At 38.7% G+C, this 12,813-nt stretch overlaps 1 long non-coding RNA gene across 1 annotated transcript; it reads right to left on the reverse strand.

Annotated features, from left to right (window-relative positions):
- Positions 1-1,995: 1,995 nt before the first annotated feature.
- LOC138872654 (uncharacterized) lies at positions 1,996-9,591 on the reverse strand. The gene is made up of 3 exons (XR_011401130.1): positions 9,111-9,591; positions 3,160-3,229; positions 1,996-2,275 (listed from the first exon to the last, which is right to left on the reverse strand). It is a non-coding gene; the product is annotated as an uncharacterized lncRNA (long non-coding RNA).
- Positions 9,592-12,813: the final 3,222 nt, after the last annotated feature.

Consider the following 12,813-nt stretch of genomic DNA (forward strand, 5'->3'; position numbering starts at 1 on the left):
CCACACACGACCGATAAATGCGGTCCACAACAAGAGAATCTCCCACTGGAGTAGAAACATAAACAGGGGAACTCAAAGAATCCCGAGATACACCCAAATATGGAGCAAAATAAGAAGACACATAAGAGTAAGTAGAGCCTGGATCGAATAGAACCGATGCATCTCTATGACAAACCAATATAATACATATAATGACAGAATCAGAGGCAATAGCCTCGGTATGGGTAGGAAGGGCATCGTATCTGGCTTGGCCTCCCCCTCGAGGGCGACCTCTACCTCCCCGACCTCTACCTCTAGCTAGCTGGGCCAGTAAGGTAGCAACTAGAGCTGTAACCATAGCCTGAGAACTCTGCGGGGCACGTTGTGGCTGAGAAGTCTGTGGAGGTGCACCCATCCTAAGTCTAGTGCAATCCCTCACCATATGGCATATGTCACCACACTCAAAACAAGCTTTGGGAGGACGTGACAGCTATGACTGCTCGGGCCAAGTCTGCTGGACTGACCACTAAAAGCACCCCGCACAGGAGGTACACTAGATACTGGAGGTGCATAATAAGGCTCCTAAGGCCTAGGAGGAGCTGAAATACCACTGGCTGCTGGAAGAGCTGAATGAACAGGGCGACTCATATAACCCCTACCATGATGACATGTAGCTAGGGCACGGGCACCAGAATAATGGCCTGACTCTCGAGACCTCTTGGCCTCCCTCTCCTCTATATCTCTAGCATGCATACACTCAATCCTCCTAGCAATGCTCACCACCTGCTAATAAGAAATATCCATCTCCAACTCACAAGCCATGCTAGACCTGATGATGGGAATAAGGCCCCCAATAAATCAGCAAACCCTCTCATGAACAGTAGAAACCAAGGTTGGGGCATGTCTAGCCAAGCTAGTGTAACGGACAGCATACTCCGAGACAGTCATAGTACCTTGGCGCAAATGCTCAAACTCTATGCGCCATGTGTCCCTGTGGCTCTAAGGAACATACTCTCTCAGGAACATATTTGAAAACATAGTCCAAGTCAGGGAAGCAGCCTCATCTGGACTGTCTAACTCATTGGTGCACCACCACTCATAGGCGGATCCTCGAAGCTGGAAGGTAGTAAAGGAAACCCCGCTCGACCTGATATACCCATGGTACGGAGAATACGGTAGCACTCATCTAGAAATCCCAGAGCATCATCTGATGCTAGACCACAGAATACAGGAGGCTTGTACGTTTTGAACCTCTCAAGCCTCAGTTGCTCATCCTTGGAAACCGCTGCCCTGTCCTCGGGCTGATTTGGGACTGAAGGTTGTACAGGTATAATCTCTGGGACCTGATCAACATGCACTTGCTGATCAGAAGAGCAAGAAGCAGGAGTCTGTGCTTCTCCCCCAGCCTGAGATGTGGCTGCAACAAGGGGAAGCAACCCTACCTGAGCCAGATTGGTGTACATGCTCATGAACTGCACAAGAGTCTCCTAGAGCGCGGGAGTAGTAGTAGCAGTAGGCGTATCAGGTGCCTAGATTCCGGCTGGAACTGCTCGTAGAACCTTGGTGGGAGCTCGCGCATGTGCTCTGACTGCACCGCGTACGCGTCCTCGGCCTTTACCCCTGCCCTAGCCTCTGACGGCTCTAGTAGGGGGCCGGGTGCCTGATCGTCTCTGGTAGCACATGTCCTCACCATTTGTGAGAGAATAGAAGACAGAAGTTTAGAATTGTGATATCAAAAATCTCGCACGACAAGGAAATCAAATAAAGTGGAATTTTCCTAACAGTTACATAGCCTCTCGTAGATAAGTACTAACGTCTTCATACCAATCCGTGAGACTCTAATAAACCGGCTTGTGATTCATGACTCCTATGAACCTAGAGCTCTAATACTAACTTGTCACGACCCCAGTTCGCCCTCCGTGAACTATAGTGACGGCACCTAGTCTCTATGACTAGGTAAGTCTAACAGATGCGGAAAAAGAACAATTGCGGAAAGAAAATAAGTAAAAATCGAGATAACAAAATGAAATAGTGTTTAAGATGCTGCCTGGCATATAACAGTACAAGAATATCAACCTAACACTCCCAAAATCCGGAACCCCATGAATCACAAGCTAAGAGATACATAAAAAGCTCTAACTCCAGGAATGTCTATCAAAAGGAAAATACAGAAGAGCTATACTAGTACAAAAAATAGAAAGGGACTCCTCGGTCTGCGGACATGGCAGATATACCTCGAAGTCTCTACAAAGCACCTCGCCTCAAGGATGATAAGACTGAGTAGAAGTACCTGGATCTGCACATGAAAAACATGCACAGAAAGGGCATAAGTACACCACAGCAGTACTCAATAAGTGCCAAGCCTAACCTCGGTCGGGTAGTGATGAGAAAAGTCAAAGCCCTACTGATATTAAATGAAATATAAGGTATAACAATATAGAATAAGATAGTAATAATTAAGTGAGACAATAAGAAATAACACAGAATAGAAAGAGCAACAGTAACTATAACAGAGACAAAATAATCACGGAAATGAGTACAGCTCAACACAGAAATAACAACCGAGGATTTCCAGGATACCATCTTGTTGTCCCCAAATATAAATATCCAGTGGATCTCCTGGGTGTAGTCCCTTAGTACAACTCATAATGCGCGGGGATCTACCTAAAATCCGATTCGTAGTCCCAAACGTAAATATCCAGTATAGGGGGAATCTACTGGGTGCAGTCCTGTAGTTCCAATGTAAATGTGCAGGGGATCTACCAGAATACAAATCTGTAGTCCCAAAGTAAACATGCAAGGGGATCTACCGGGATACCGTCCAGTAGTCCCAAAGTAAACACACAACAACAACACAGAATACACAATTCAATTCAAATTCCATACTAAGGTAAAACAGGTACTTCTAGCCTAGCATGCGGCACATAATCTAGATAAGGTTGTTTGAGCAAGTAAAGAATTAAGTCAATTAGGCATGCTTCTCTAAGCTAACAACAAGCTTAAATTGTAAGTAGTATAAACAAGAAAGAGAAACACAATTATAATTACTTAATGAAAACTAGATTTTCAACAATTAGCACAAGTACGTACTCGTCACCTCACGTACAAGGCATTTCAAATATCAATAATACCAGATCTTAAGGGGCGTTTCCCCCACACAAGGTTAGACAAGCCACTTACCTCGAACCGGCTCAAAATCAACCTGAGACCACATTCTTGCCACGAGTACTCGACTCCAAATGACCCAAATCTATTCAATTCAATTGCATAATGTAAATATAACTTCAAGTAACTAATATCACAAATATATTCTAAGCTAATACGCGCAATTAGATAAAATAACCAAAATGCCCCCTGGTCCCACATCTCGGAATTGGGTAAAAGTTACGGATTATGAACCCTCATTAACTCACAAGTCCAACCATACAAAAATTATCCAAATCCAATATCAAATCCTCAATCAAAACTCGAAAATAAGATTAATGAAATTTTCTAAATTTTTCCCCAACTTCTCACCCCAAATCCAAAATTAGATGATAAATTCATATTTAGATTAATGGGTTATCAGCAAAAAGGAGTTAAAAATCATTACCCACAAACTACCTACGAAAAACTCTCCAAAATTCGTCTCCTACCGAGCTCCCAATTCTATTTTGTGATATGAACTCAAAACCCTCGATTTAGAAATTTAAGTTCTGCCCAGACGCGTTCTTCTTCGCAAACGCGAGACCACTGTCGCGAACGCGATGCACAAAATTCCACTGGCCAGCCTTCCTCTTTCGCGAACGCGATGTCCAAGTCGCGAACGCGATGGCCATCTTCCCTCCTCTTACGCGAACGCGAGACCATCTTCGCGAGCATCTGAAGACGAGATCAACGGTCCACACATACCCTTTCCTTTTTAATTCCTAAACGACCGCCTAACCCTACTCATTTCCAAACCCCCGCCGTCTTCAGATGCTCTCGTCTCTCTTCTCTCTCAACCTAACCCTAATTATTCTTCAACCACCGCCTCCTTCTCCGGTCATCTCCGGCGACTACCTTTCAACCCCAAGCCTCCAATGGTCACTCCACCACCTTGCTCATCATCTCTAAGGCCTTCAAGGGTCCTGGGCCATGACGATTTGGATCTAGGGTTTTTGTTTCTGTTACTCATGGCTTCTCCGGTGTGATTTTGGGCAAAATCACACCTTATATATTACGATCGGTAAAGTTTACAACAGGTTCTTTCGATTTCTATTTGGGTTTCCTTTGAAACCCTAACTCTCGTCTGAATCTCTCAAATCTGTGCTATTTTTATGCTTTAGGTCTGTTTCTTCCTATGATTTGCACTATTCTCGAACTTCTTCTGAAACATCCTCAACTTTAAATCGTTTCTACTTTCTTTAAAAAATTAGGGCTTCTCGGAGTTCTTTCTACACTTGTTTTAACCAATTTTGTTTATGATTAAGCCTATTTCCTTGTGTATTGTGACTGATCTTATGTTCCTACTGCTTTTTAACTCGACTCTACTAAAAAGCCCTAATTTTCAAGATCTTCTTTGCTTCAGTTCTGTGTGTTAGCATGATTACCTGATTCTGTTAAGTTTCTGTTGGTTACCATGCTTCGAATGGGTTTTCTACTGAGTCTTTAGCCTACTTATGTCACTTCTACATGACTGTGTTCATTTTGTTTGTTCCCCTCTTGCTTCTTTCTGTCGATATGGCTGACTTTGCTTGTTTTCTACGTTTGTTCATTCTTCTCTATTTATGTGTTGCAATATAGAATCATGATCCTCTCTTGATTTGATTCTAATTTTCTTAATTGATGGTTTGATTGCAAGATTTTCTTTCAAAACCCTAAATTTTTACTCATTTATTTAAATTGACTGATTCTATTTCCTTATTTGTTGTGGTACTTCATTCTTACTGAATCCTTTTCTTAATTGGTATATTCTGTATTTAGACTCAATCATATGCTCAATACTTTTACTACCCCTTATATGGTAAAAATCAATCTTTCTCAACTAATTTTCTTTCCTTAATTATCCATGTTGGTATCCATTTAAGCTGTGATTCCTTGATTAAAGGGGAGTACTTGTATTAATTGGATTCTAATTATGATTACTTCCATAATTGTGCCAAACCTTTACTTGTTACCTTATTTTCTACCTATTTTCAAATCTATAAATACCCTAAGTCTTTCATTAATAGACATGAACATTTTTGGTTTTCAAAACTACCTCTCTTACTAAAAATCTCTGCTCTCCCCTCTCTCTTGTGCTATTTGTTGTTATTAGCTGGCTGCAAGCCAAGGCTAATCATTTGTGCTCTCTTGTTCTTTCATTCTGCTTACTTCTCTCTTCACTAGTATGTCCTAGTTTTAATTTAAAGCCTCAACAATAACATGCTTCTCTTACTGCTTTAGTTTCTCTTATTTCTAGGTTGTTTCTACTTGTGGTTCTGTTGTGAAACTTGTAGTTAAGTTACATTATCAGTATGTTGTTATGTCTCCCCTTCCCTTTAGATTAATGTATTCCCTTATGTGTGTTTCAAAGCATGCCTTGTCAATTGTCTTTTACTTATTACGTACTTACCATCTTATGAATCCCCAAATCCCTATACCTCTCTATGTGTTTGTGTTCTTCCTAACTGATTTGTGATTATGCCAGTGTCAACTATTTCTAAGCATGTCCAAACCAGTCCTAAGACCCTTGCTGGGTTATGTGTTTGCAGTCCAATGTTTGTGTATCCCAAACCCCTTGACTCATGTGTAACTACTGAATTCATTTGGATTCTGTAAACTAGCTGTGTGTGATCCTATCTTAATGTGTTTAAGCTTTGTTTACTACTCCTACCTCTTTTTCAAACGATATCTATTGCTTTAACTAATTGCTTTCAAAGCAGACTTTCTAATCCAGTCTTTAATAAACCTCTTTCAACTTGTGTCCTGCACTTTCACTTCACTCTTAGTCAATAAGTTCTGCCCCCTCTAGTATGTGTATTGCCTTGGGATCCTCTTGAGAGCCCTCTGAACTCTGGTATACTGAGGTTGTCCTTTCCACACTGCATTGGTTCAATGCTTGTTTGCTAGGTCTAGGTGTAAGCATCGCCCGGGGTCCTTGAGATCCTTAGGGAACTTTGATGCACCTAGACTCTGATTTTTCTGTGGAATTGAGGCTTGTGAGACCATTGGAGGCTTTGGGAAACTTGGGCCTAATTATAGGCTCCCTATAGAATATCTTCTTGATTTTCTATTTCTACTTATGTAATTCATTCATTGGCATGTAATAATTTGTAAGCAGATATTTGGGGTATTTAGTAAAGGGTGGGTAGATGCATACTTTAAAGGGTAATACGGGTAGAAGTCCTGCACTTAGGACCTTATTTTTGAAGTCTAACCGCTTGCATAAGTAGAAAGCATGATCATAGGTTTGCTCTTTTGAATCTGATTGCTTTGCCTAATAGAAATCATGCCTACAGGATTTCACTTCTAATTTCGTTTGCATCAAGTAAAAATCATGTTCATAAGGTTCTGCATTTTATCATGTTAGAAACCATGTTTATAGGTTCCAAACCATTATGTCTTAAATCAGTTGATGTCATGCCTATAAGACTCAACTCCGATTTAGTTCTAATAAGTCTTTCTGTATGTTGCTGCAAATCGACTAAAATTAGTAATACGTTTAGATATCAAACCTATAGGGATCTCTACTCACAATTCTGTCTAATAATTTAATTAACCTAATAAAAAACTTCATTACTCCTAGTTCATTTTCAAAACTAGTCTTATTAAGTGTCAAACAATTCCTGAAACAAGTTCTTTCAAAATTGCTTTAATCTCATTAGATATCATGCTTATAGGTATTAAATGAGTTTATTCCGAAAAAACTATTTGTTTCTGCATTAACATAGACGCCATTATACTGCATATAGGCAAGCCTTAAGGCGTCTTCAAAACTGCATTTTCCTGAAGTTGTCTCTGTCGCTTAGCATTTCTGATTCTAACAGGCTTTTAAAAGGGAGTCCCTACGCAACTACTAGGTTAGAACTTCCAAATATAAAAGTTTGGTTTGTTCTGCATAGTCACTTAGAGATCCTGTTTTAGGACTTTGATTAATAAAGACCTTAATTGTGTTTGAGTCGTGTTGCTTGTATGTTTACTTGAGGAGGAAACTGTGAGCCTCTTATTTGCTCCCATTATGTGTAAAGTCCTAAATGTTTTGACTGTCGCCTTAGAGTTTTTGCCTTTCTAAACCTTAGGGGTACGTCTAGAACTGCCTATAGGTAGGGGTCCTAACTCCCTTCAGGACCATTAAGAAGGGATGGCTAGCAGTACGCAATAGGAATCATTGACCAAACACTCGCTTTGTATGACCAATAAGGGGATGGGAAGGGTAGACATGGGATATGATGACTACGCGTTAATGTCACGTGTAGCCCCTCATCGAGGAGTGTTTACCGGACATTGCGTGGGGTGATCCTATAGGATAAACAACCTACGACCCCTCTTTACCAAATCCTTTCTTTATTTAAAACTTTCGTTTTTTACAACTTGTTCAAACCTTTATCTTACTACTTGAACTATCCAAGGTGCCTTACTAGCAACTTATTTGATTCAACTATTTATGTGGACTAATTTGTGAATATAAGTTCGGTCGGGACCCACAGTTGTGGACCAAGAGAGGTGCCTAACACCTTCCCCTCGAGGTTACTTTGAGCCCTTACAATAATCTCTAGTAATACAAACCAACTCAAGAGTTAATCACTCTAGGTGCTCTAACGCACCATGATCCGTTAGGTGGCGACTCTTCAAATATCCAATTCCCAAAAGGAAATGAGTCATTACACCCAGTGAATGTCGAACCCCGGACTCTACGGAGGAAAAAGGGGGCACGACATAGGGGATCATGGCGTTAATTCTTAAAACGACCGGTCAGGTTGTTACACTTAATTAATTGTTTTAATTACTTATTTTTTCAAACCTATGTGCATTTACCCATTTAACCGCTTTTAATTGCTAGATTATTCATAATTTTAGAATTATCTTAAAACGAGTCACGCGTACATATACTCATTTCGTTCGGCGCATTAGGAATCATGTTACGCGTATGTGTACACAATCAATTACGCTTTGTTAATATTAAGAAAGTTTGGCTGAAGTTGCGAGAACGCATGCCTCAATTTATTTTGAAAATCGTAAATATGTCACGCGAACGTGTAGACAATCACGATGATAGATTAAGTCGTGCCTAAAGCATACTAGCGATTATTCAAAACGAACCAATAAAAACTATCAAATTTCTTTCTGTTTTGATCAAAAGGAACAGTAAGAAAGTGTCAAAATCATTTCAATTTATACCCAATTTAGCTATTGAACCAATAAAGCACTATCAAATTTCTTTCTATTTATTCCTTAAAATAATACTACAAGAACTCTCCTCATTATCCAAAGTTTCCCTACATTACAAATATGTCAATATGGAACATGAAATTCATTAGAGAATAGAAGTCAAAGGAATCTGTAATTCTCCACCTACGCAGGAACAAAGCTAGTAAATTTAATCCTACTCTCGCCAGCTCGTATTGAAAAGATAATTACCAGAAAAAAAAGGACAACCCAATTTGGCTAAGTTATGCTAAAAATAGTCAACAATTCATTATGATCTGAATCCAAACTCAAGGTAACAATGGTAGCAATTTTATCTATAACAGAGTTTCTGTCAAACACAACAACCAACCCATCACTCAGCATGCTCTAAAAAGTTTTCTGTCAAGGAATAGAAATGGTTTTGCTTGTAATCTTGTATGAAACATACTGGCAGCAAATTATAATATTAAAAGAAATAAACCAATGAATACAAAGGACCTTTGATGGAACATATTGTCCATATACGGTTTATCAGTTCATTTGTTACGATCGACCAAATAATCAGATGTAAAAATTATTTTAGAGCAACATTAGCTAGTTAATTAGCCTTTTTCTTCAATTTGTGTACACTCTATATGCATACGCATCACATATACACATCACTTAGTAGAGAACACATCAGTACACGGCACCAATATTTAACCTTAATATAGAAAGAGATGAAAATTGACTTCAAATATTTCCTCTACAAGTCCATAAGACAAATACGTAAAGCCACTAACCGGAATTCGACACAGCGGTTTGTGTGAATCTCGTTGGCGACAAACTCGAGAACAGAGCTTCACGATATTAATGGAGGAGATTGGAGCTATTTCCTCGGCAAAAATGGCAGCGGCTTGAGGTGTTGTTTTCACATTTTTTGAGATGGTTTTACAGCTTTCTCGGGGCTGTGTTGTTGCATTTTTTAGCTGGAAATTCTAGCTAGTTTTTGGTGATGTTTGGGCGATTTGAAGGAAGGTTTAGAGGTGGTTCCAAAAAGAGCAGATGGTGGTTGTTTGGGCTGGTTCTCAGTTGGGATTTTTTGCAATTTTTGGGGGAAGTTAGGGTGGCAGCTCGCAGAAGATGATGGGTGTGGCTGAAGCTTTTGGAATTGAGTCTGTGAGAGTTGCTGGTTCTCTTTTTAGTTGAAAAAATGTGGAAACGGCTAGTATTGTGTAGCCGTCCCTTTTTTGCTTTTTGGTGTGTGTATCCTTTAATTGTGTGTGAGGGAATATATATATATAGGTGTAGGGCATAGGGATTAATTGGTGGCCAAGAAAAAAGAGTGTGTATGTTCATGTGAGTTTTGAGAGAGAGCATGTGAGTTGTTACAAAAGATAAGGAAGAATCTTGCCACATAGAAATGACTCATTGGCTCTTGCTTTAATTAATATTTTTTTTCTTTTTCTTTTAAGAGAATAAAACAAAAATACTAGCTAAATATTTTAAAATCAAGAACATATATATTTTTAAAATTTTTAATTTTCTTTAAAAAAACCTACTAAAAATGAAATAAAGTTTAAAATATGTAGATTAAACTTAAAATTATTTACATACTAAAAAGTGTTGAAAATCCCATGTATGGTCAAAAATTAGGTGCTCGCAGCTGCCCCTCTTTGCTTGGAAATATAAACAGTTTTCGAGCAAAGATAAAGTGAGTCATGTGACTAATTTTTGACCATATCGTTATTCAAAAGAGGAAGAAAATAAAAGAAAAAGGCGCAACCGAGTCTTGATTTTGGACAGCCTACATATCCCGAGTTATAAGGGAATCAGGTCGCGTGTAGTTTAAGAAGCTTTGGTAGAATGATGAGTTCGAGAGTCTAGTGAGGTTCCGTTGAGGATCCGGTCTATGGTCCTGTTATTACGTCAAAATTTAAAATTAAAAGACTAACTAAGCCTATCAGCTACGAGTTACAAGATTCCTATCTATGAGTTTTCTGAAACTTGATCTTGAGTCTTGGATGGTTCTTCATGGGAACTCTGATCTGAATCCTGATGCTTGTTAGCTGCAGGTGCTAGTTCATTCCTTTTTTAACTTCTCGAATCAAGGTGGGACATGCAAAGCTTGTGACTTCAATCACATCTTGAGCAGTCCACATCTTTTCTCCGCTTCTGCACTTTGAGTTCACTTTTTTCTTTTTCTTTTTTTCCTTTTATTCTAGATTGAGACTCCTTCTTTTGGTTATCTCGAACCCTTGCCGACCCGCATTGTTGAGGCGAGTTTCTGCTACTTCTAACTTGAATTGACAACAGGACTAGAGTTTGCCCCTATTCTTCAGTAGGGATCCTGCTGTCTCTGACTAGAACTTGAAATGAATTCCCTTATTCTCCAGGTGGGCGACTGCTACTGACTTGAAACTTCAAATGACTCTGAAATGAGTTCTGAAATGAGTTCTCTCGTTCTCTAGGTGGGCGCCTTCTACTACAACAAAACAGAAAAAACAAAAGAAACTTCTGCCCCAATTTACACTAGGAAGATTTGTGAGTTGTTAGCAAAACTATAAATCACTTATGATATTGATGAGAGTAAAGTTGAAGACTCGACTAGGATGTGCGTCTCCTGTGAGTGAAACCAAGAAAATTTCGGCTAGCAAATACGTCTACTAAAAAAACCTAAATGACCCAGACTAGGAAGTGTGTCTCCTAGATTTAAGATTGAGCTTGCGAAAAACTATAAACTATGCTTGACTAAAGTAAAAACATACCCTATTCTCCAGGAGGGACCCCTAATTTCAAGAAAACTAAAGATTAATAACTTAAGAAAACTAAAAATTGACCCTTTTTCAAATCCAGACTTCCCTTTTTTTTAAAAACTTATTATCCTACGAGAAAATTCATCATACTAGGTTTTAATCTTAGGAGAAAAATTCATCAGACTAAGATTTTGATCCTATTAGAAAGTTCATCAGACCACATCTCTTTTCTTTTTTTTGGTATCTTAGGAGAAAGATTCATCAGACTAGGTCTTCTATCCTAGGAGAAAGTTTCATCAGACTAAGACATTTATCTTAGGAGAAAGATTCATCAGACTAGGTTTTTATTTGTTATCTTAGGAGAAAGATTCATCAGACTAAGATTTCTATCCTAGGAGAAAGTTCATCAGACTAGGTTTTCTATCCTAGGAGAAAGATTCATCAAACTAAGATTTCGATCCTAGGAGAAAGTTCATCAGACTAGGTCTCTTTTCTTCTTCTTTTTTTGGTATCTTAGGAGAAAGATTCATTAGACTAAGATTTCTATCCTATGAGAAATTTCATCAGACTAGGTCTTCTATCTTAGGAGAAAAATTCATCAAACTAAGACATTTATCCAAGGAGAAATATTCATCAGATTAGGGTTTTATTTGTTATCTTAGGAGAAAGATTTATCAGACTAAGATTTCTATCCTAGGAGAAAGTTCATGGGACTAGGTTTTCTATTTAGGATAAAGATTCATCAGACTAAGATTTCGATCCAAGGAAAAAGTTCATCAGACTAGGTCCTTTTTTGGTTATCTTAGGAGAAAGATTCATCACACTAAGATGTCTATCCTAGGAGAAAATTCATCAGACTAGGGTTTTATTTGTTATCTTAGGAGAAAGATTCATCAGAATAAGATTTCTATCCTAGGAGAAAGTTCATCAGACTAAGTTTTCTATCTTAGGAGAAAGATTCATCAGACTAGGTCTTTTTTTTTATCTTAGGAGAATGATTCATCAAACTAAGATTTCTATCCTATGAGAAAATTCATCAGACTAGGATTTTATTTGTTATCTTAGGAGAAAGATTCATTAGACTAAGATTTTTATCTTAGGAGAAAGTTCATCAGACTAGGTTTTCTATCTTAGGAGAAAGATTTATCAGACAAAGATTATTATTGGGAGAAAATCCATCAGACTAGGGCTTTTTATCTTGGGGGGGGGGAAATGTGAGTGCAATGGCAACATTTCATGCACATTAGGAAGACAAATAAAGGAAAAGATTTGAGAAACTTCCCTTTGTCGACTCTTTTCTTCTCTTCTTTTTCTCTTTTTTTCTCTTTTTTTTGAAACCACTTTCCTTGCACTACTTTGTTCTTGTTCAAACAAAGAAACTTTTGTCAGTTTTAAAAGTGGTAGTCGGTTTGTGGCCTTGAGTCTTGAGCAGCTTGGGTTTTACTCGATCAGCTTGAGTCAGTCTCAGGAGACTTTTGTTCTGCACCAACTCTGACTGTTTCACACCCAATACCATTTGTATTTGCGGCTCAATCAGCCTTATCCCAACTGGAGATCCTTGTTTAGGTGACCTTTTCTGATTGAATGACTTCCTACTTTTGAGCAATTTGTCTGTCAGAGAGAACCACAAGTTATCTTTGTTTGCGCTAAGTTGGCTGACGAGTCTTTTGGGGGAGCCTTTGCATGAATCCTCAAGGCATGTTGAAAGTAACAACTGAGTGTGCTGGAAAAATTTACTTTGTGCAACTGA

This window comes from Nicotiana sylvestris, chromosome 7 (assembly GCF_000393655.2).
Source record: "Nicotiana sylvestris chromosome 7, ASM39365v2, whole genome shotgun sequence".
Classification (NCBI taxonomy): domain Eukaryota; kingdom Viridiplantae; phylum Streptophyta; class Magnoliopsida; order Solanales; family Solanaceae; genus Nicotiana; species Nicotiana sylvestris.